The sequence below is a fragment of the Fukomys damarensis genome, unplaced genomic scaffold, assembly GCF_012274545.1.
Source record: "Fukomys damarensis isolate Sample0158 unplaced genomic scaffold, DMR_v1.0_HiC HiC_scaffold_27, whole genome shotgun sequence".
NCBI lineage: Eukaryota > Metazoa > Chordata > Mammalia > Rodentia > Bathyergidae > Fukomys > Fukomys damarensis.
Window position 1 is genome coordinate 32,231,266 of NW_022900939.1, and position 23,481 is coordinate 32,254,746.

The 23,481-nt window shown below is 36.7% G+C and overlaps 2 protein-coding genes across 5 annotated transcripts in view; one reads left to right on the plus strand and one right to left on the minus strand.

Moving 5' to 3' along the window:
- Cenpp (centromere protein P) overlaps nt 1-23,481 on the minus strand; it is a 232,489-nt gene that overhangs the window by 34,836 nt on the left and 174,172 nt on the right. The window lies entirely within an intron of this gene.
- Ecm2 (extracellular matrix protein 2) overlaps nt 22,992-23,481 on the plus strand; it is a 34,779-nt gene continuing 34,289 nt past the window's right edge. For both annotated transcript variants that reach the window (XM_010610579.3, XM_010610580.3), the window contains exon 1: nt 22,992-23,271. The gene's annotated coding sequence lies outside the window, so the exon portion shown is untranslated. The remainder of the gene's footprint in view (nt 23,272-23,481) is intronic.

The following is a 23,481-nucleotide window of genomic DNA, read 5'->3' on the forward strand; positions in this document are numbered from 1 at the left end:
AAAAAAAAAAAAAAAAAAAAGACTCTTCAGGACTTGTGACTGACTACACATAATGAGAGGGCAGAATCTGCCTCGAAATTATTTATTATTTCTTTTTTTTTTCCAGTACCAGCAATTGAACTCAGGACCTTATACTTGCAAGGCAGGCACAGAGCCACTGAGCTAAATCCCCAGCCCCTCCAAATTATTTATTCTTGTCTTTGGTGAATCCCCAGACTCCTCAAGCATTTATTCCTTTAAAAGAAAATTCCCAGTTTTATGGTTGGGTTTTTTTCCCTCTCTGGGGGAAGAGAACTGACTGACCTCTTCATTCTGCCATAGCTGTAACTCTAATCACAACAGATTTTTTGCAGTTATCTTCTAAACTCCTTTTTCCCTTTGCCTTCTTTCTGTCTAGCTTAAAAAGCAGTACATGGTTCCACCGCCTGCCTCACAAGTGCAAGGTCCTGAATTTGATCCGCAGTACCAAAACAACAAAAACAAAAAAGAAACAGAAACAGAAAAACAAAACTGTACAAATCTTTCACCTCCGTGGTTAAATAATTTCTAAGTATTTTATTCTTTTTTATACTATTGTAAATCAAACTTTTTATAATTTCTTTTTTCAGAGTGCTAGTACAGAGAAATGCAGCCAATTTTGGTGTTGACTTTGTATCCTCTACATTGCTAAATTCATTGATTAGTTCCAATGTTTTGTTTTAAATGGAATTTTTAGGGTTTTCTACATATCATATAATCTATAAGCAGGACATAATTTTACTACTTCCTAATTTGGATGCCTTTTATTTATTCTTGCTTAATTCCTCTGTCTCGTAATTCTAATAGTATGTTGAATAGAAGTGGATGAAGCGGGCATCCTTGACTGTCAGTCTTTAGTTTGATGTTTTCTATGAGGATTTCCTTTATAGCTTTTACTGTGTTAGAAAAAGCTTCCTTCTATTACTAATTTGTTATTTTTTTAATAATCAGAAAAGTGTTAAATTGTGTCAAATGTTTTTCTGCACCAATTCAGATGACTACGTGGTTGCATCTCCCATCTTCCATTAACACAGGTCTATGACACTGAAGTATTTCATATGTTAAACCTTCCTTTCAGGATTAAATCCCACTTGGTCATGGCATATAATCTTTTTACTATGCTGCTGAACTGAGTTTGCTTGTATTTTGTTGAAGATTTTATATTAATGTTCATAAAGGATATTGATCTGTAGTTTTCTTTTCTTGTAAAGTCTTTGTCTAGCTTTGGTATTGGGTTAATGCTGGCCTCACAGCATGAGTTAAGAAATGTTCCCTACTCTTCAATATTTTGCAGCATTTAGAGAAGGACTGGTATTAGCTCTTTAAATGCCTGGTAGAACTTACCAGTGAAGTCATGTAAATTTAACAGGGCTCGGGCTTTCTCTGTTGGGAGATTCTTGATTGTTGATTCAATCTCCATACTAGTTATGCATCTATTCTATTTTATGATTTAATCTTGGTGGGTTTTATGTTTTCACCTAGGCTATTTAATTTGTTGGTATACAACTGATAATAGTACTCTTTTATAATTTTTTCATTACTGTAGAATCACAAGTAATATTTCAACATTCATCACTGATTTTAGTGATGTCAGTCTTTTTTTCTTTGTCAATTTAGATACGTTTTCTTTTTCTGGGGCAGTATTAGAGATCAAACCCAGGGCTCACATGTGCTAGGCAAATATTCTACTACTGAATTATGCCCCTGGCTCCTAGAGAAACTGTCGAGTTTGTTGGTGTCTTCAACAACCCAAAATTTGGGTCACTGATTTTTCTAGTTTTTTTATTCTTTATTTCATTTTATCTCTGGTCTAATCTTTATTATTTCATTCTTCCTGCTTGTTTTAAATTTGTTTTGTTCTTTTCTTTTTCTCCTATTTCCTTAAGTATACAGTTAGGTTGTTGATTTGAAATATTTTTTGTTTTTCTAGTATAAGCATTTATAGCTACAGATTTCCCTGCAACCACTTTTGCTTGATTCCCATAAGATTTTCATGCTTTATTTTCACTTTTTGCCATTGTTTTCACTTTCTTTTGTGATTTCTTTGGCAGTTTCAGACCATGTTGCTTAATATCCACCAATTTGCAAACTTTTCACTTTTACTTCTGTTACTACTTTCTAACTTCATCTTATTTTGTCATAGAAGCTACTTTGTATGATATCTATCACTTTAAACACACTGGGACTTTATTTGTGGCCTCATATTTGGCTTGTCCAAGGAAATGTCCCATGTGGGTATGGTGTTCTTCATTTGTCTGTTAGATCTATTTGGTTAACTGTGTTGTTAAGTACCCTGTTTCCTGACTTACCTTTGGTCTAGTAGTCTATCCATTACCAAGAGTAGGGTAATGAAGCCACAAACTATTATTGTGGACTGGTCTATTTCTCTTTCCAATACTGTCAGCTTGTGCTTTAATATTTTGGTGGTCTGTCATGACATAAATATTTATTATTTTTAATCTTTTGCATTAAATATTAATATATCTTCTTGTTTTTACCTCTTGCAATCTTTCTGATTTAAAGTTTATTTTGTCTGATATTAATATAACCACCCAGATCATTTGGTTTCCATTTTTGGTTTTTTTGTTTTGTTTTTTGAGACAGGGTCTCACTATGTAGTTGAGATTGACCTGGTACTATGTAGCCCAGGCTGGCCTCAAGCTCAAAGCAATCTTCCTGTCTCAGCCTCCGGAGGGCTGGGATTCCAGGCTTGCGCTACCACATCCAGCCTAGTTTCCATTTGAAAGGCAAATCCTTTTTCTATCTTCTTACTTCCAAGCTATTTGTGACATTGGATTTGAAGTAAGGCTCTTATAGACAGTACATAGTTGAATCATTTTTAAAATCTATTTAGCTCAGTGATGCTGCCGGCTGCCTCACAAGCTCAAGGTCCTGAGTTCGATCTCTGGTACAAAAAACCCCACAAAAAACCTATTCTTCCAATTGTATCATTTGATTGGAAAATTTAATCTATTTATATTTAAAATAATGATAAGTGGGATTTACTTCTGTCATTTTGTTATGTTTCTATACTCATAGTATTTCTTTTATTACTTTTTAGTTGACTTTTTGTAAGATGACAGTTAAGCTCTTTTCTTGTTTCCACTTGTGTATATTCTATAGCTATTTTCTTTGTAGTTATCATGGGATTTTTTAACATTCTAGAGTTGTTAAGTCTAATTTGAATTTACATAAGCTAGATGTCAATAACATATCAAAACTCTGCTCCTTTAATAACTCTGTCCCCACCTTTTGTTGTTACAAAAATTACATCTATATACTGTGAGTCCCAAACATAAGAAATTCATTGAAATGCAGTAGTATTTAGATTATGCAGAATAGAGTTATGACAGTACTAGCTTTTTGGACTAACAATTTTAATACCACAGACTCAGGCTAGACATGATGGTGCACACTTGTGATTGCAGCACTGGAAGCCTGAGAAAGAGGAATGCAAGTGCAAGTCTAGCCTGGGCAACTTAGCAAGACCCTGTCTCAAAATAAAACAATAGAAAAGGCCTGGGGATGTAGCTTAGTCTTAAAGTGTGAAGGCCTTGGTTTTAATCCCCAGTACTGAGAAAAAGACAAAAGACAAAACACAGAGTTACAACCAATTATTACAACCATAAAACTCTTATAAATGACCACATATTTACCTTGTTGAAATGTTTATTAATTCATATGGCTTTGAGTTACTGTCTAGGTTCCCTTCATTTCACCTTGCAAGGCTCCTGGAGCATGTCTTGCAGTGCGGGAGGAGTGAACTGTCATTGTTATTATTATTATTATTTTGGTACTGGCGATCGAACTCGGGACCTTGCACTTGCGAGGCAGGTGGTGGAACCACTGAGCTAAATCCCCAGCCCTCTCTTTGTTTATCTGTGAGTATCTTAACTTCATTTTTGAAGGACAGTTTTGCTGGGTATGGGTTGTTTTTTTTGTTTTGTTTTGTTTTTTTTATCACTCTGAGAATGTCAGGCGTTCTGCCTTCTCTGAACTGGTGCCTTTCTTGGGGCATGTGTGGTCACATTCTAATTTCCCCTGTACGCAGTTATTTTTAACGTCCTCATCTTTACTGTGTGTCTCCCAAAGGAATGAGAAAAAAGAAAAAACACCAACACGGGGAAAAGGGTGGTGGCCTTTTTAAGTCTCTGGAAGTTCAGCCCCTCAAATAAAAAGGGCAACCACAATGGCTGCCTGACTCTGCCTCTGTTATCAGAACAAACAACCAGAGCACAACACCTGCTATTCAGAGGAACGTTGGCCCCTACATTTGGGTTACTGCAGGGACACAGGAACAGCTGTCTACGGGGCCAGGATGGGAGATGAGGAACTACTATTGTGCTAAGAGCTGAAATTGACCAAATTAACCATAATTTACTATTCAAACCTTACTCTGGATGTTGTAAGCCTTCAGTAATCTCCAGAATTCCAAAACAATTACATCAGACAGATTATGTCAGTGCAACTGTTGCTTGTGTGGGGAGACAGATTCTTGGTGCTTTTTATTCTGCATTTGCTCTGAATCCTCTAATATACTGTAATTTAATAAAGGTTCTGATGCTGAGCATTCAGGTAATTTATAATATCTCACTATTTTATATAGTACAATAAATATTCATGTAAGAGACCACTGCATACTTGCACAAAAAATTTGTGGGATAGAATTCTAGAAGCAGAATGGCTTAACATTTCGTAGACATGGAAAAAATGAGCTGAACAGTTCATCATTTTACATTTCTAATAATGCATGAAACTGTATTTGTTCATTTATCAGGATATGTCTGTAATACATAATGATCATTTTCCTTGTGAGGAGTTGGTGCAGGCACACAACACATCTGAATTTTTTGTTTTAATCTCTTTTCTACTGACCCCTCTCCCTCTCTTGGTCTTCTTCTCATATCTATTTCCTACTATCTATCTTTTGGGTTTTTTTTTTTAATCTATACTTTGGGTTTCTTATATAACAGAAACTGTGTAACATTTAAGCTTGTATCTGTTTATTTCACTTAACATTATGATCTCAGTGCATTCATTTTCCTACAAATGACTCAAGTTGACACCCACCCCGTGCGCCTTTTTGGTACTGGGGATCAAACTCAGGACCTCACACTTAAGTTGATCCTCCTTTATGGCAGAGTAGTACTCAATTATATATAAATATCACATTTTCTTAATCCATTCATCTGTTGATAGGCCTAGTGCATAGGCTACTTCCAAGTTGTGCTGCTATAAACATGAGTGTGCATATAACTTTGATTCTTTTAGGAAGACACATAAAAGACTAATATATGGATTGAATGGAATTTGTTATAGTTTTTTGAGGAATGTTCATATTGATCTTTTTTATCATTGAGTTTATTGGTACATTTTAGGTATACAGTACAGTTACATTTATCATTGGTATCTGTACCCTTACATGACAGGTCTTGGTTCTCATTTTTTCCCCACACCCCTCATCCATCCCTCTTCACCCCCTCCCCCACCCCTATTTACAAAGACTTTATTTCCATTTTTTCCTTTTCTCACATTTTTTCTTGTCCCTATTTCCTTTCACCCTGCCCTTCCCATTTCCCCTACACCTTTAGCCCTTTTCTTCCTATTTCACATTATCAGTTATACAACTTGGATTCCATATTTCTATAATGGTTGCAGTAGTTTACATTCCCATCAACAATGTAGAAGTGTTCCCCATCCTGCAGCAGTGCCATACATTGTTATTTGATTTTTTTTTTTTTTTTGGTACCAGAGATTGAACTCAGGATCTTGTGATTATGAGGCAGGTGGCACAACCATTGAGCTAATCCCTAGCCCATTATTTGATTTCTTAACGATAGCCAGTCTTTCTGGGTAACATGGAATCTTGATGTTGCTTTAATTTGCATTTATCTCAAGGTCAGCTATGTTGAACTTTTAAAAATGTATTTATTGACCATTTGTATTTCTTCTTCTGAGAAGTATCTATTCATTTCAGTTGACCATTTTTGATTGGATCTTTTATTTGGGGGGCCTAATTTTTTGAAATCTTTATATATTCTAAAGATTAGTTCTCTGTCTGAAGAAGAGGTGGAAGAAAATTATTTTCTGGGCCCGGGATTTAGCTCAGTGGTGCTGCTGCCTGTCTCGCAAGCACAAGGTTCCGAGTTCGATCCCTGGTGCACACACACAAAAATTCTTTTGTCATTCTGTAGGTTGACTCTTAATTCTGTTGGTTTTTTCCTTTGCTGTGCAGAAGTTTTTAATTTGATCTGATCTTATTTGTTGATTTTTTATATTATTTCTTGTGCAATTAGGTTTCTGCTCAAAGAAAAGTCCTTGCCTACATCTGTGTCTTTAAGAGTTTAATCTTATTTTCCAGCAGGTTATTTAATATTTAGATTTTTGACCCATTTTAGTTTAGGACGTGGTGAGAGATACGAGTCTAAATTCAATCTTCTGCATGTGAATAACCAGGTTTGCCAGCACCATTTGTATATGTTTTTGACCCCTTTGTCAAAGCTCAGATAGCTGAATGTTCCTGGAGTTGTTTCTGCACCTTGATTCTTTTCCATTGATCCATATGTGTAAAAATTATTTTTTGCCAATACCATACTTTATTCTAGGTCTCTTCGAGTTCTCTGTGAATTTTAAAATTGTTTTCTTGGGCTACAGATTTAGTTCAGGGGTTCTGCCATCTGCTTCGTAAGCATAAGGTCGCGAGTTTGATCCCCAGTACCAAAAATAAATAAATAAATAAATAATTTAAAAAATGTTTTCTCCAGTACAATGAGGAATGCTTTTAGGTTTTTCTTTTTGAGACAGGGTCTCACTATGTAGTTCAGACTGCTCTGGAACTCACTGCGTAGCCCAGGATGGTCTCGAATTTGCAGCGATCCTCCCGACTCAGCCACTTGTGTGCTGGGATTACAGGCCTGTGTTACCACGCCCGGCCTGCTTTTAGTATTCTGATTGAGATTATGTTAAATCTATGTATCAGTTTTGGAAGTAGGTCCATTTTTACTATATTGGTTCTGCCTGTCCAGGAATAAGGGATATCTTTCCATTCTGATGTCCTCTTTGATTTCCTTTTTCAGACTACTGTAATTTTGCTTATAGAGGTCTTTCATACTTCCTTAGTTAGGTGAATTCCTAAGTACAGTATTTACTTTTTCTTGGTCCTATTGTGAATGTTATTATTCACCTAGTTTCCTTCTTTTTTGGTGAGTTTATTATTGGTGTACAGGAATGGTACTGACTTTTGTGTGTTGACTTTGTAACTGACTATGCTACTAAATTTGTTATTAATTCTAGGAGTCCTTTGGTGGAATTTTTGGGTTCTTATATGTAGAGGATCACATCATCTTCAAATACTGATAATGCAACTCCTTCCCTTCCTCTACATTTCCCTTTTATTTCTTTCTCGTACCTGTAATGTTTTGAGGTGTGTTGAACAAGAGTGGTGACAGTGAACATTCTTGTCTTAATCCTGATAATATCAGGAAAGTTTTCACTTTTCCTTACTTAATATGATGTTGGAAGTAATTTTGTAATAAATGGCTTTTATTAGATTGAGATAAGATCCTTCTATAACTATTTTATTCAGTGTTTATCATAAATAAATGTTGGATTTGGTCAAGTGCTATTCCTGTGCCAACTAGATGATCATGGTATTTTTTTTTTTTTTGGTCCTTGTTTCTGTTTCTGTGAGGTATTACATTAATTGATGTGCATATGTTGAACAGTGATTGCATCCCTTGGATGAATCCTATTTGGTGATGATATATGAACTTTGTAATGGTTTGTTGAATTCTGTTTGCCAGTATTTTGTTGAGGATTTTTGCATCTATGTTCATTAAAGAGATTGGCTTATATTTCTCTTTTTTGGTTGGACCCTTGTCTGTTTTGGAATTAGGGTAATGGTAGCTTCTAGAAATGATTTTAGGAGTAGTCTTTCTCTGTCAATTACATTAAAAAGCTTGATAACTATTGGCGACAGAACTTCCCTGAAGTTTTTATAGAATTCTGCAGTAAATCCATCTGGACCTGGAGTTTTCTTTGTTGGTAGGGTTTTTTCTTTTTTTCCTGCTTCAATTTCATTGCCTGTTATTGGATTACTCAGGCTTTTAAAATCTTGGTAATTCATATGAACCTAGGAATCTTTCAGTTTCTTTTGAATTCTCAAATTTATTTGGGTACAGGTTTTTGAAGTAGTTATTAGTAATCTTTTTTATTTCATCATGTCCATTGCAATTTTCATTTCTAATTGCATTGATGTGGGTTCTTTCTTTTTGCTGCTGTTGTTAAGATTGGCTAGGAGTTTGTATATCTTATTTTCAAAGAACCAACTCTTCAATTCATTGATCCTTTATATTGGGCTTTTCTTGGGTTTCAATTTCTTTCATTTTACTTGCTTTGGATTTGGATTGTGCTCATGTCTCTAGGACCATGGGGTGCATCATCAGTTTATTTATTTGAATTCACTCTGTTTTTGTGATATGGGCATTCACAGCTATAAAGTCTCTCTCTCTCTCTCTCTCTCTCTCTCTCTGGTACCAGGGATTGAACTTGGGACCTTGTGCTTGCAAGGCAGGAGGCAGCACAACTAAGCTGAATCTCTGGCCCAATAAAGTCTCCCTTAAGACTGCTTTCATTGTGTACCATAGGTTCTGGTATGTAGTATTGGCATTATCATTTGATTCTAGGAACTGCAGAAGTTTTTCCTTGGTATTTTCTGCAACCTAGTGCTTATTCAAGAGAGTATTGCTTCATTTCTATGCATCTGCCTAATTTCTGTGGCTTTATTTTGCCTTCTTTCTGTTATTTTTTGAGACAAGGTCTTGCTCTGTAATTCAAACTAGCCTTGAACTCACCATTTAGCCCAGGCTGATCTCAAACTCATGGCACTCCTCCTGCCTCAGTTTCCTGAATGCTGGGGCTACAGGTGTTCACCACTACCTCAGCTTTCTGTGGTTTCTTTTGACATTGATTTCTGGTTTCACTCTGCTATGATCTAATAATATGCATGGGATAATTTAATTCTTTTGCATTTACTTATCATGCATTATGGGCTAAGATGTGGTTCATTTTGGAGAAAGTACAATGTGCTGCTGAGAAGAAAATATATTCTGTCGTTGGGTGGAACACTCTGTAGTTATCTATTAAATCCATTTGTTCAAAGGTTTAGTTTAACTCTGATATTTCTTTGTTGATTTTTTCATCTAGTTGACCTATTTGTGGAAGTGGAGTTATTAAGGCCCCCATTATAATTGTGCTGGTGTTTATCTGATTTTTTTTTAATGTCCAATAGTGCTAGTTTTATGAAGTTGGGTGCACCTTCGATGCATATATGTTAATAATTATTATCTCTTCCTATTGAATTGTTCCTTTAGTCAATTTACCGTGAATTTCTTTGCCTCTTGTGATAAGTTTTAACTTGAAATCCTCTTTGTCTGAAATTAGGATCACTACTCTTTTTTTCTAGGCTCCTGTTGCATGGCATATTAAAGTGCTTAAAATTTTTTTCTTTTAGTTCCTGTAACTTTTATAAATCTTGCCAAACAGCCTTGTTGTATATAATGTCTATGATCTTATTCAATTCTGTGGTTTCTGTACAATCCATACACATTCTGAGAGCTCTTATATATCTAGCCCAGGTTTCCCATTTGATCTACAAGAGTAATTTTACTTTGTCCCAATACCTATAGTTACTTTAAGAACTGTTATCTTACAATGCCGTTGCTTATGTTAGGAACCTGGTCTTCATGGAGTTGATTCCTCCTCTTCTCTTCTCCCTATATCCAACTAAATCTTAAGTTTTGCTGATTTTATCCCTTCAATTACATATGGATTTTTTTTCTTTTCTTTTCTTTCTTCTTCAGTACTGGGAATAAAACACTCAGGACCTTGTGCTTGCCAGGTAGGCATGGCATCACTTATATTGAATTTTCTTTACCAGGGTAAAGACATCTCCCTTCTTTGATCACCATGATAGCCTCTAAATAGTGTTTTGCTTCTAGACTTGACCCTTCCATTTGTTTCATAAGCTACACTACAGTGAACATGATCTTTCTAAAATGCAATCCCAGTTATTTTCTTCTTCCATAGCCTTTGGGTAAAATCTCTAACTGTCAATGTCGTTTTCAAAGTCTGTCGTGTCTGGCCATTTCCCTCTAGCGCTCAAATCTCGAGTCTCATAATCAAATTTGGTCCCCAGAGGAGGAAGAGGAAGCACAATAGCCAGCAAGTAAGATTAGAAAGAGACACAGAAGTAGGGCCCTAAAATATCAAAATAAACTGAGAGTTTGGGGAAGATCATCTACGTCGAATAGTGCTAAGTACTTCTCTGACTCAACCAATTACAGGTGTGCGTCCTCGTTCTTATTTCTAAAATAGCCCACATCTCCCCAGTTAGAAGTGTCTGGCATTTATTTTATTCAGTAGTGCTGAGGACTGAATCTAGGGCATTGGACATAGTAAGCACACATTCTCCCACTGAGCTACACCCCAGGTGGATCATGTTTAATACAGAGGTAGTAATCTGTCTAACACCTCCGCAGAGAATATTTACTCTAATAAACTGTAAGGGCTATGCATTTTTATAGGTTTTAGCAATGAGCTCAAGATGTACTTTAAAAATTTCTTGGATGAATGACTTAATCGCTGATATGCACATGTAAGTCTTCAAGGAATTTATGTACTATTTGGGGGAAAAATGGACACTGCCATTCATAACAGAAAGCAGGGTGAGGCTGGGGTTTAGCTCAGTGGTACTGCTGCCTGCCTCAAAAGCACAAGGACCCAAATTTGATCCCCAGTATAAAATAAATAAATAAAAGAAAGCAGGGTAAAATGAGAATTGGTGAAGTAACATGTCTGGTGTGCTGAGAGGGAACAGTGGGATTGAATATCACTTGTTGGAAGAGCTGATATTTAGTGAAGCAACTGATGAAAAGCACAGACTATTAGAAAGTGGAGGCTTGAGAGTTGAGAAGAGTAACACTTATTTGCATCGTTTCTTTTCTTTTTAAAATGTTTGTGGTATTGGGATTCGAGCTTATGGCCTTATGCATGCTAGGCAAATGTTCTACTACTAAGCTACACCCCAAGATTCTTGTTTGCTTTTGATGTGGTTAATTTTTCCCCATTGTGGTAAGACAGATGTACACATTTGTGACTATGTGCAGCAATGCTCAAACTCTTCACTCTGGCAGAGAAACGTAAGGTATAAATGAGTGTTGTGTTATAAAATACTATTATTTGTATATTATCTCAATAATGTTGTGATTATGATTTTTGGTTTTCTTCGTTGTTTCCCAGGAATTTCCAAAATTTCTCCTTGGCTATAATTTGAAGGAAAAGCTTTAGTTTCATTCTAAGTCCAGAGTTTCACTTGGAGAAAGTGAGAAATTAAAAACCTCAAAGGTGAGGTTTTATGGTTTATGTCTAGATGTACCCCAAGAGCCTCGTGTGCCTATAAGGTGGGGCTTTTGCAAGGTGATGAGATTATAAAGGCGTATAGCTGACTTGCTTTTTGTAGGTGGACACTAATAGGAAGAGACAGGTCATTGGGGGCACAACCTGGAAGGATTGATCTCCCTCCCCAGCTCCTCCTTTCATTTTCTCCTTCCTAAATGCCAGGAGGTAGCAGCTTTCCTCCTCCTCAGGCCTTTCCACCATGCCATTCTACCTTAGACTGACCAACTATAGACTCAAAACTCTACAAATTGTGAGCCAAAATAAATTTCTCCTCCTTTGAGTGTTGGGTATTTTGTCCCAGTGAAAAGAAAATGACAAGACAGTAAGAAAGGATATGCTTAGAATGCAGAAAGCTCTGGTTTGATCTTTGGCATTCCTCATTTAAAAAATAAAAAAGAAAGGAATGCAGAAAGATGGAAAAGAGAGGGAGAGAAAATGAGAACATCTCCTCTCTCTATATATATCTCCTTAAAAATAAAAATACATCTTAAGAGATGCAGTCAGTATTAATCTTTTCTTTTCCTGGACCCAAAAAGATTCTATGGGAAATGAAGATGATGATCTCATCTAGCAGTAATGAGGAAAAAATGAGGCTGTGCACAAACACACTAAGTTTTGATTTATTAAGCCTCAAGTGAACATCCCTTTATTCCGTCCATGAGTGATGGGTTGCATTAGTTGCCAAAGTCTTTTTCATTAAAGACCTTTGTAAATATTGCGGTCACTCTGTTTTATAGCCAACTCCTTCAGACAGTATATCAGTGGAAAAGAATCCCATTCCCAGCAAATGTTAAAACTATCATATGTGTGATCCTTTCACCAACCTCATTCCAAGCATGGGTTTCAGGGATTGCAGGAAAATTATAGGGAAAAGAACAATTCTGGAGGTTATGGCTGCCTGCTTTCCAAAGCAAGAATACCACTCCCTAGGATTCCAGAGAGAAACAACCTAAGAAATCTCTAACGATCTTAAAGATCAGAAAACTGAGTCCCAGAAGAGGAATGTGACTCACTCAGGGTTCACCCAAGCAAGGGACCTGGACCAGGCCTGACCTAGGCCTGACTCTACCAGCAGCAATCTGTCAACAACTTTCTCTCCAGGCACTGAGCAACCTAGTTTTCATCTGAATCCTATGAAGCTTAAGACTGGCGTCTTGATAGTGATGACAGAGGGTGTCTGTTAGTGTGCCCTTCAGTGTCTGCTGAGGAAGGAAGTGCTGATCAGTGCATCCACCTCGAGGGTCACAGGAAAGGAAATCAGACCAGCTTTGGTTCATTCTCAAATTTCCCATTTATCAGCAAGATAGGCAGTTTAAATCCATGAAGCTTTAATGTCCTCTTTTAGTTTCTATGACACATCAGTTTTCACCCTTTGTAAATTGGAGGATAGTTTGCACATCACTAGGGTGAAGAATTTATTGAGTTACACATGTACAATGCATAGCAAGGAGTCAGGCATGTGGCACCAGGGCATGGTGGCTTCCGGTGGCTCCCTCATCACCTGCCATGTATAATGTGCATGGGGCCAGTTCAGTGCCTAGTTCAGCCAATGAGCATACAGAATATGTCTGTTCTTAGGTTTAGAACTCTATAAAAGTATTTAATTGCTAATAACAAATTACATTTTTAGTTTCAAATGTACTCACAGCAAAACTGACAATATGGTTAAGTTTTAAAATTTTTATTAGCACATGTTTGCAGCACATGATGTTTACCTTCCTTGTGAGGGGCTGGTACGTGTATATAACACATCTTAATTCCCTTCTTGTTTTCATCCTTCCCCCATCCACTCCCTCCATCTCTTGATCCCCTTCCTATTTGAGAAAGATCTATCTCCCTATCTCTGTTATTTTTAAATTTTGCTCTTTATTTACAATTTGGTCTTCTCATATAAGAGAAACTATGTGACATTTAAGGTTGTGTGTCTGATTTATTTCACTTAATATTGAAGTCTCAATTGTATTAATTTTCCTACAAATGATTCTTTCCTACACTTTATGGCAGAGTAGTACTCCACTGTGTGTGAATACCATATTTTCTTTATCCATTCTTCTGTTGATGGGCATACAGGCTGCTTTGAAGATTTAGCTATTATGAATTCTGCTGTTATAAACATGGGTATGCATGTGTCTCTGTAATATGGTGCCTTTAACTTAATATGGTTAAGAAAGAAAATTAAATTAGACATACTAAATGTAGTTTTCTTTGTACAGTTTTTACTGTAATGTAAAATTTTCCTGAACTTTCTTTTCCTTGTTATGTAGTTCAGGCTGGCTTTGAATTGTTTGTGTAGCCCAGGCTGGCCTTGAACTTGTGGCAATCCTGCCTCAGCCCCCTGGGTGCTGGGATTATAGAAGTGCACCGCCACAACTTGGCCCTTTTATTTTTTAAACAGTAATGGGGATCAAATTCAGGTTATCATACTGCATTACACCCCCAACACCCTCCCCCTTTCATTTTGAGACAGGATCTCACTGAGGTGCTCAGGCTGGCCTTAGACTTTTGATTTTCCTGCCTCAGCCTCCTGAGTAGCTGGGATCATAGGCATGCACCAATGCACCCAGTTTCCTCCTGAACTCTTATCAGAATATTATAAGTGTTATGGCCCGGTGGTGCATGCCTGTAATTCCAGCACTTGGGAAGTTGAGGCAGGAGGATCAGTGTGAGTTCAAGGCTAGCCTGAGATACCTAGTGAGTTCAAGGCCAGCCTGGATTACATAGTGAGATCCTGTCTCAAAAAACAAGCAAGCAAGCAAACAAAAGAATATTACAAGTGTTAAGATATTTTGGTTTGAATAAGTAAAATAATCTCCTGGCTGTAGGAATATAATATAAACTCACTATATTCATCCAAGTCTAAGTTTAACTAACCAGCTAACAAGAAAGATAAAGCCAAATTTTAAAACCCCTCCAAATCAATACAACCAGTGGTTAGCTTACTATGTACAATAATGGATGGGGGCAGTGGCAAGTTAGGAGATAGTAGGGGAGATCGTATGCCTTATTATTCCAGATGTGCTGATGCCTGGGGAAAGTCCAAGCCAAGGCAAGTCAGTGACTTTAGTATCAAGCTTAGAAAACAGCTTAGAATTTAAAATAGTTATGTAACCCATTAGCACATGTAAAAGCAACATAATTAATGGCGGTAATCATTTATGTTTAAGGAATGAAGCAGATCAAGAGGTAGATCAAAAGGCAAAGAGGCCAACAGGAATGTAAAAATTTAAGATGGATGGTGAACAGGGGAACCAGTAAAACGTATTGCAAAAGCCTGAAAAGGAAGAAAGGGAATACATATTTCCAAGAATAGGATAGTCAATAAGAAAATGACAAGGGGGAGAAGGCTGATTTGATGAGTTTATGGCCAGTGAGACTTTTGAGAGAGCAGTTTTCCTAAAGCTATAAATGCAGTAGCAGTACTGCAAGAGAGAAGGAACAAGTAGAAGTGGAGAGTAGATTATTTTTCAAGAAATCAAGTAGAGAATGGGTGGGGGGAAGAATAGGTAGCATTTTGAGGCCAAGTAAACAAGATGTAGCAAATATTACAATTATGCAGACTGCCATGCTCCTGATTCTGGAGTGTTGTCAGGCTGTGCTGTGACCCAGCTGGACTCCTGGACCGATGGCAAGCTCTCCAGATAGTTTAGTCAACACAGGACTTGGCATTTAGGTTTGGGTTGTGAGTCCAAAAGGACAGACACTTATGAGATGTGAATTCACGCCCAAGGCCAGAGTGGCAAACATCATAACCCAAATGCCAAGGGATTCATTACTGAGTTGTCCACCTTTTAACATTCACATGTGATCTTCTGCTATCATGGATAAGTTCATGAGTATACTCACTTCAGTCATCATATTACAATGCATTAGGCTTGCATGTTTATTTGCTTTACTTTTGCTTCCTCCAAACTAGATTATTTAAAAAACGTTTTCCTTGATTTGTATTATGCTTATGGTAGAACTTCCTTACCTCAAGAAGAGTAAACTACATTTAAACACATAGGACATCATTTTTTTGGGAACCATGCTATCTTACCATGACACGACACCTAACTCCTTATCATACAGCAGTACTACATCATTTTCAGCCAGAAGAACTTTTGCCTGAACACTATAGCTTCCACTATGGTCTTCCTTTGCATCCAGTCCCAGTGTCACACTTAGACCTAGTCAATGGTTGTCTCGGACCAGGACTTTGTTCTGACCATGCCCCTCTCCATTAAACCAGGCATCCACGTGCTCTGTCACAGTTGGCCCTTCTCGGCCACATGCTGGGTATCTGGCACCTCCAAATTTCCTGCCTAAATGGCTTAGTTTTCAGGGCTCCTGTAGGCCTTTCCCTGGTTCTTCCAACCGAAGGCAGACCACACTGCTAGTATGAGCAGTCCTGGGACATGGATCAATGCCCATAGGCAGGTGAGGAAGGACCTTGGAGGCACAGGGTAGCACATGGCATGGGTGTGGCAAACTGCATAGTTTGCTTCCTAAACCACCATGTTCAAAGTACAGAGAAATGCGAGTAGCTTGGGATTCTAAATCTGAACCTGGTTTTGAGGTTGTTATGAAAGATACTTTTGTAAATCAGAGAATGAAGTATAATTTAATAACTGCTAGCTTGTTACATAACTTTTATACATTTAGTATATCAAATTGCCTCCATTCCTACTTTCTTTCACCTGATGAATACTTCTAATCTTCTTGATATCACTATAACAAAACAGGAAATCCAACAAAGCCTAAACATAGAAATGACAAGTCTGAGGAAAATATATTAAATGTAGTATCTTAGAATTTATTCAGTTCTTGAAAACAGAGAGAAATCGGCCTGCTTCATTAGATTATTTCATCTTACCAAGTCTTCAGGGCCCCAAACACTAAAGACTCAACCAAAACAAAACAAAACAAAACAAACTGTTAGAATAAACCCAGAAAAGATGTAGGATACAAAAATCAATATACATGGCCAAGGATTTAGCTCAGCAGTACCACGCCTGCCTGGCGAGTGCAAGGTCCTGAGTTTGATTCCCAGTACCAGCAAAAAAAAAAAAAAAAGAAAGAAAGTAGTTTCTATATACTACTGGTAATCTGAAAAGAAATCAAGAAAATAAGCCTACTTAAAATCACTTACAAAATACAAATTTTAGTACAAAGACCTTGTGTTTGATACTCAGGATTGGTGGGGAGAGAAAGAAGGAAGAGGAGGAGGAGGAACATGAGGAGGGAGCAGAAGAGTGGAAGATGAAAGAAATTTAACTATGAAAGTGAAATATCTCTACATTAAAATCTATAAAACATTGCTGAGCTGGCAAGGTGGTGCATGTCAGTAATCACAGCACTCCAAAGGCAGAGGTAGGAGGATTTCTGTGAATTTGAGACTAGCCTGGGCTATGTAGTGAATTCAAGAATAGTCTGAACTATATGGTGAAACCGTGTCAACACCCCCCCCCAAAAAAACATGATGAGAGAAATTAAAGACATAAAAAATGGAGACATCCTTTATCACATGCTCATAGATTAAAAGAATTAATATTGCTAAATATGTTCTTACTATACAAAGCAATTTATAGATACAAATACATGGAAAGACATCCTACATTCCATGTTTATGGATTAGAAGAATATTGGTAAAATGTTCATACTACCCAATGCAATCTACAGATTCAATGCAATTTTGATGAAAATCCCAATGCCATTCTTCACAGTGAAGAAAAAACAACCTAACATTCATATGAAACCAACAAAGGTTCCAAATGGCCAGAGCATTCTTGAGAAAAAAGAACAAATTTGGAAGTATTACACTATATAACCTGAAAATATACTACAAGGCTGTAGTACAAAAAGAGCATGGAGTGTTGGCATAAAAACAAGCACACAACAATACACAGAATAGAGATTCCAGAAAGAAATCCATGAATTTACAGCAAATTTGGACAAAGGTGCCAAGAGCACATGGAGCAAGGAAGATCTCAATAAATGGTATTGGAAAAATGATATCCACATGCTGAAGAATGAAATTAGACACCTATCTCACACCATATGCAAACATCAACTCAAAGTGTTTTACAGACTTACATATAAGAGCAAGAACTAGAAGAAAACACAATGAAAAAGCTCCATGACATTAGTCTAGGCAATGGTTCTTTTTATACGACTTAAAAAGTATAAGCAACAAAAGTGAAAGTGGAAAAATGAGATTACATCAAACTAAAAAGAAAGAAAACAATCAAAAGAGTAGAAACAACTACAGAATGAGAAAAATCATTGTAAATTACATACCCAAAAAGGGATTAATATTTAATACATATAAGGAATACACCTTAATAGCAAGGAAACAACCTTAGGCAAATGACCAAAACAGATATTTCTCTAAAGAAACATTGTTGGTGGGGATGTACAAAAAGGAAAATCTTAGCACACTGTTGTTGACAGGAATGTAAATTGATATGGTAATTATGGGAAACCATATAGAAATTCCTCAAAAATTAAAAATGTAACTACTATATGATCCAGCAGTTCCATTAACTATATACCCTAAGGAAATAAAATCAGTATGTCAGAGAGATATCTGCACTACCATGTTTACGGCATTATTCACAACAGCCAAGAAAATGGAAATGACGTGAGTGTTTATAAACTGATGGTTAAAGAAAACATGGTAAGTATACATAAGAGAATATTATTCAAACACAAAAAGGGATAAAATCCTGTTATTTGTAACTACATGGATGGAACTAGAGATCATAGGCAAGATGAAATAAACCAGGCACAGAAAGACAAATGTAAGTCACTGGTACAGCATTTTCTTTATAAGCAACACTGGGAGGTAGGAGGAGAAAGACAACCTGCATGATCTTGCTTGTTCGTATGTGGAATCTAAAACACTAGACTCAAGCTATGAGCACAATGGTTACTAGAGGCTGGAAGAGGGACCTGCTAGGGTACAGTGTTTTTGTGGGGTAGGAGAATATCTGATTAGTATTTGAGGTAAAGATTTGAAAAGCCCAACTTTTGGTGTTGTTGATCTTGTGGTGTGTGTGTGTGTGTGTGTGTGTGTGTGTGTGTGTGTGTGTGTGTATGCGTATGTGTGCAAACGCACATCCCCCACATTGGTATGTTTGCTCTTTGAATATCTGTAGCAATACTCCTACTCTACACTTCTTAGACAAAAGGCTATTGGTAGGCATCACCTATATTTCCATGACCTTTTTACCCCATGAATGATTTTAAGATGTTTTTGTAATTTAGCTTTTTAAGTTACTTCATTATGAAGGTTGGCAGACTCACCAGTCTGACAGTTCTGGATATAGAAAATCAAGACTTTTAAGTAGGTAGTTAAAATTTTGTGCCATCTGTGTGATTACCTATTAAAAATGTGAAAATCATTTTAAAAAAACAAAGTGCCCAGAAAATGGGCATTTGTTTCTGATGGGAGTATACATGACTTGAAAAGCAACCTGAACTATGGTCAAAAGGGGGAACCAGGCAAACAACCCAAATGTCTGATAATAGGAGGAGGTTGCATAAATCATGGCATATTTTTATATTATAATTCCTCTTAAATGTAAATATTCCATTGGGAAGGTAGTTTTAATAAAGGAAACCAGCAATTGTCACACCTTGGGGTGAATGAGTTTAGGAAGTTTTTGAGGAAGGGAGGTTTAGTCCTAAAATAAGACTCCTGTTTCATACTGGCCCTATATAAAGTGTCCAAAACTCAGCTTTTCCTGGGGAGTATCATCTACCAAGATGTCATATGGTAAGCAACTGAACCCTTAAAATAACAGCCAACTCATTGGTACTCTTAGACCAGGGGGTGAAAATACTGAAAAGGTGACATGAATAGCATCTAAAAGAACTACAGTGAACCCTCGCATTATGACCAGCCCATATATGAACAACTTGGGCTGTGAACGGAAGTTTAGTTTTAGCTTATGACCAAAGTCTTGAGTTATGGCCACTTGTATGATTGTAATCAAAGAGTCATGATACCAGAAAAGTGTATTGTACTTACATACGTAAGTATCAGTCTGAGCTCAGATGCATGTGTTTGTGGATGTGATTTTGGCCAGTGCTTTATATAATTGCAACAATTACTGCTATCAAAATGGTCCCCCAAAAGTTAAAAAAGCTAAGGAAGGAAGGGAGGGAAGGTAAAGAAAGTAATCACAATAAAAAAGGAAATTGTGGAGAAATATGAGAGTGGTGTTCATGGTACCATCAGAGCCAAGTTTCAGGGCATAATTATGCCTGCAATAATAAAGGGAGTAGGAGCAAACAGAATACCAGCATTTTCCATGTACCAGTGTGGTTTAAATAATTTCTGTAAAAGGATTCATGTGGCCGTCCATTAAACCACAAACTTTTAGAGCAATGATCTCAGAAACTGTAGTTGTTTTGTTTTTTGGGTGGTACTGGGGGTTGAACCTAGGGCACTGAACATGGTAGGCAAGTGCTCTACCACTGAGTCATGTCCCAGGCTGTAAATTGTAAAATTTGGCTTTGTGGAACTTTATTAATCTCAATATGTTAGTGTTACTCTTTTATGCTATTACTTTAAAAGTTACTTCTGAGTGCTTATTTTTTTAAAATGTTATTCTTTACTCATTTGGATATATAAAGCTTAAAACGTTACAAGAAGTAGAAAATTACACTGCAAAATTTCCTCTATAAGTCCATCACCTGGATAATACTACTACTAACACCTTTTGTATATTTCTTCCAATTTGTTCTCCAGTAAGAAGCTAAAGTACATATATCAAAAGAAAGCAAGATGATAATGTACGTGTAGCTTTGGAAACTTTTTTTTTTCCTCTTGGTGTAATGTGACCACCTACATATAACAGTATTAACAGATTTACTTCATTTTCTCAATAGCTTTATAGTACCCCATTGCTCTCTATTAATATATGACTGCATTAATCCATGGTTACATTAATCACTTTGCTTCAAAGTACTTACCTGGATCCCTACTTTTGCAGGAGACAGATGTGTTGCTGTAACAGATTCCTAAAAGTAAAATGTGGCAACTGATAGTATAGCTATTGCTAATCTGTTCTCAAAGAATACAAAAGTTCCTGTTCTCCCCCTGCCCCACCCCCCAGTTGCTAATACAGCACATCATCAACATTCCTCCAAAAAACAATGCATGCATTTCTATCTAACCAGGCCACGATTTTTAGCAGTAGTTGACAAGCCTGTTATGTTGGATTTGTTAATATAATTTTCAAAAATACTGATGCCTAAGCTCTACCCTTAAAGTTTTATCATTAACATTTCACTCTGGCAGTGAAAAAAATAACCTGCTTTGACTTACATTTGTTGACTTTTACTGAAGTTGAGACACTATGTACTGGTACTGATACTTTCTCTTCTATGAACTGCTGATTTATTGGCTTTTGCACATTTGTGAGCTGAGTTGCTCATTTTTTCCTTTTTGTCTAATATGACTGTGTGTGTGTGTGTGTGTGTGTTACCGAATCCAGGGCCTTTATGCTGAACTATATCCCTAGTCCTCTTTATTTTGAGCCAGGGCTTTACTAAGTTGCTAAGTTGCCCAGGTTGAGTTAGAATTTGTGACCCTTCCAACTCGGCCTCCAAGAGTGTTGCGATTATAGGTGTGTACCACCATATGTGGATTGGCATAACTTTTTAATTGACAAAAATAAATTCCTTTAAAAAATTTAAAGGGATCTCTCCACTTTTTAAAAAATTTCTAGAGTTGATGTTGAACAGGCTGAAGTTTCTGCAATCCATGATCCTTTGATTAATTCTTGTCTTTGCAAGAATGTAAAATCCTGTTTCCTTGATGTCAGTCATCTATTATGCTGAACACTCACAAAGCCCTTCCATGTTATGTATTTCAGTACAGAGACATTTTCTTAAATTGCTTCTTTACTGATTCACATTCTTTTCAGTGTTCTTTTTCTGGAACTTCTGACTAGATATATTGAATGTCCTTGTCTGGTTCTTTAATTGTATCTTTTCTGTATTTCATCTAATTTTCTGTCTTTAGCCCTAATTTTTAGGAGACACCTTAACCTTTATCTCTTAATATGACAATTGAGTTTATCATGTCACAAGTTTTTTAATCTCCCATATATGTCAGAATCTTTCCACATGTTAGATAATTCCGAGTTATTTACTTCTAAAAATTCAAAATTAAAACACTGACTAAAGCTCCAAACACACATGTGGCACTTTTCAAGTTTGTTCTTGGAGCTAGGTTATATTTATAGCTCCTGGACCCTGAACATGGGGCTCCCTGTTCACCAGTGCTATCCAGCCATGTGGATAAGTACACAAGCTCTAATTTACATGCAAATGTTGAATGCTCAGAACAAATCATGGAGATGTCAGTAGCACTGGGGTCCTCTTCCTTGTGCCATGTGAGTAGTTCCCTAGCCAACCTCACTGCTATCAGGATCTATGATTTTCAAATCTGGAAGATCCAGAAAATTGTCCTCTCCCACATGTTTTTGGCTGTGGTGGCTGCCTTCAAATGCAGCCTATCTGCCTTCAGTCTCCAAGGAACTTCTCAAAATTACTTGTCTTCTAAGATCACTACTTATTATTTTGCAGTGTTCTTTCACATTTAAAAAACTGTGCTTTTTTATATTTTTAGGAATTTGTGTGGTCCGTATACTTAGTTCATCATCTTTATTTTGTGTATTTGGGTACTTTTAAGATTTTGTGAAAACAGTGATTTAGCTCTTCTCTGTCAGATAATTTGGACCTCTGAAGAAGAATTTAAGATTTCTGCTGGGTATGGTGGTGCACACTTGTAATCCCCGAAGTTTGAGGCCAGCCTGGGCTACACAGTGAGTTCAAGGCTAGTCTGGACTGCAAAGTCAAATCCTATCTTGAAAACAAACTGATCAGTTCTTAGATAATCATCTATTCTATGATATGTATTGGGTCACATTCCTTACATTATTCATTTTATTTCCACAAAAACTTGAAAGGTAGATATTATCATCCTAGTTTTACATAAGAATAAAGTTTTGTCAAAAGCATTAAGTAACTTACTCAAGAGCCCAGGGTTGGGCTTGGGCTTGGAGTCCTGGTCTAACTTGTTCATGTACAGATGAAGAAACTGAGGCCAAAGCAGACAACTAATCTGCCAGAGTAACAGGTAGTTAGGAGCCTTAAATCTCCCTTGCACATTTCATTTTTATTACCTAGTGGTTAGAAGTCATGTAATTTCCAATAGCATCACCATGTAACTGTTCTTTGATTTCTTTCAATATTGTGAGATTGGAGGGGCAGGAAGGCAGAGTTTGAGAGATTTAAATAATAGTAGCCCCGTTTTAAGAAAGGCATTCTGGAAACATACGGCCTTTAGTTAAACAATGTAATTCCCACAGTCTGATAAATCTCAAAAGCTATGTAGGGGCTGGTTTGAACTTTAAGATTTTTTTTTTATGTAAACAGCTTATGAAAACCACAGATTTCTTAAGCTCATTTGTGCTTCCAGCTCTGCCTTTACGCCTGCAAAGGAAATGCTTTGCTCCAGCCCCCGCCGATGTTTTCCACTTATCCTGTGATTTTTTAAAAATATTTCCCTTGGTAACCATTTTCCCTCGTTACTTTCTTGGCTGTTTTTCTACAAAAAGAACCGAACAGCATTTGTCCCTAAGGGAATCAGTTATTTCAGATTTTACTAAGAAGTCAACTAAGATTTTTTTCAACATTTCCTTCTGTTCTTTCTTTGTTTTTAAAGAAAGCTCTGATTTTGTTTCATTTTCAGCTGGAGACTTAAATGACACCAAGCAAAGTCTACTTAGTTTAGATTTCCAGGTAAAAAGTTTCAAATTTTAAGTTTCTACTAAGGCATGTTGAATGGTTTTAATATTTTGGTATTTTATGTGCAAATATGTTTAATTCTAGAGAAATTTAGCTCTTTACTAATAGATTTAAAAAGTTAAAAGTATGCATTATTTTGTTTTCTTGTTTTTTTCAGGATGATTACTTCCCAAATATTTCAAAATTTATAGAATTAGGATTAAA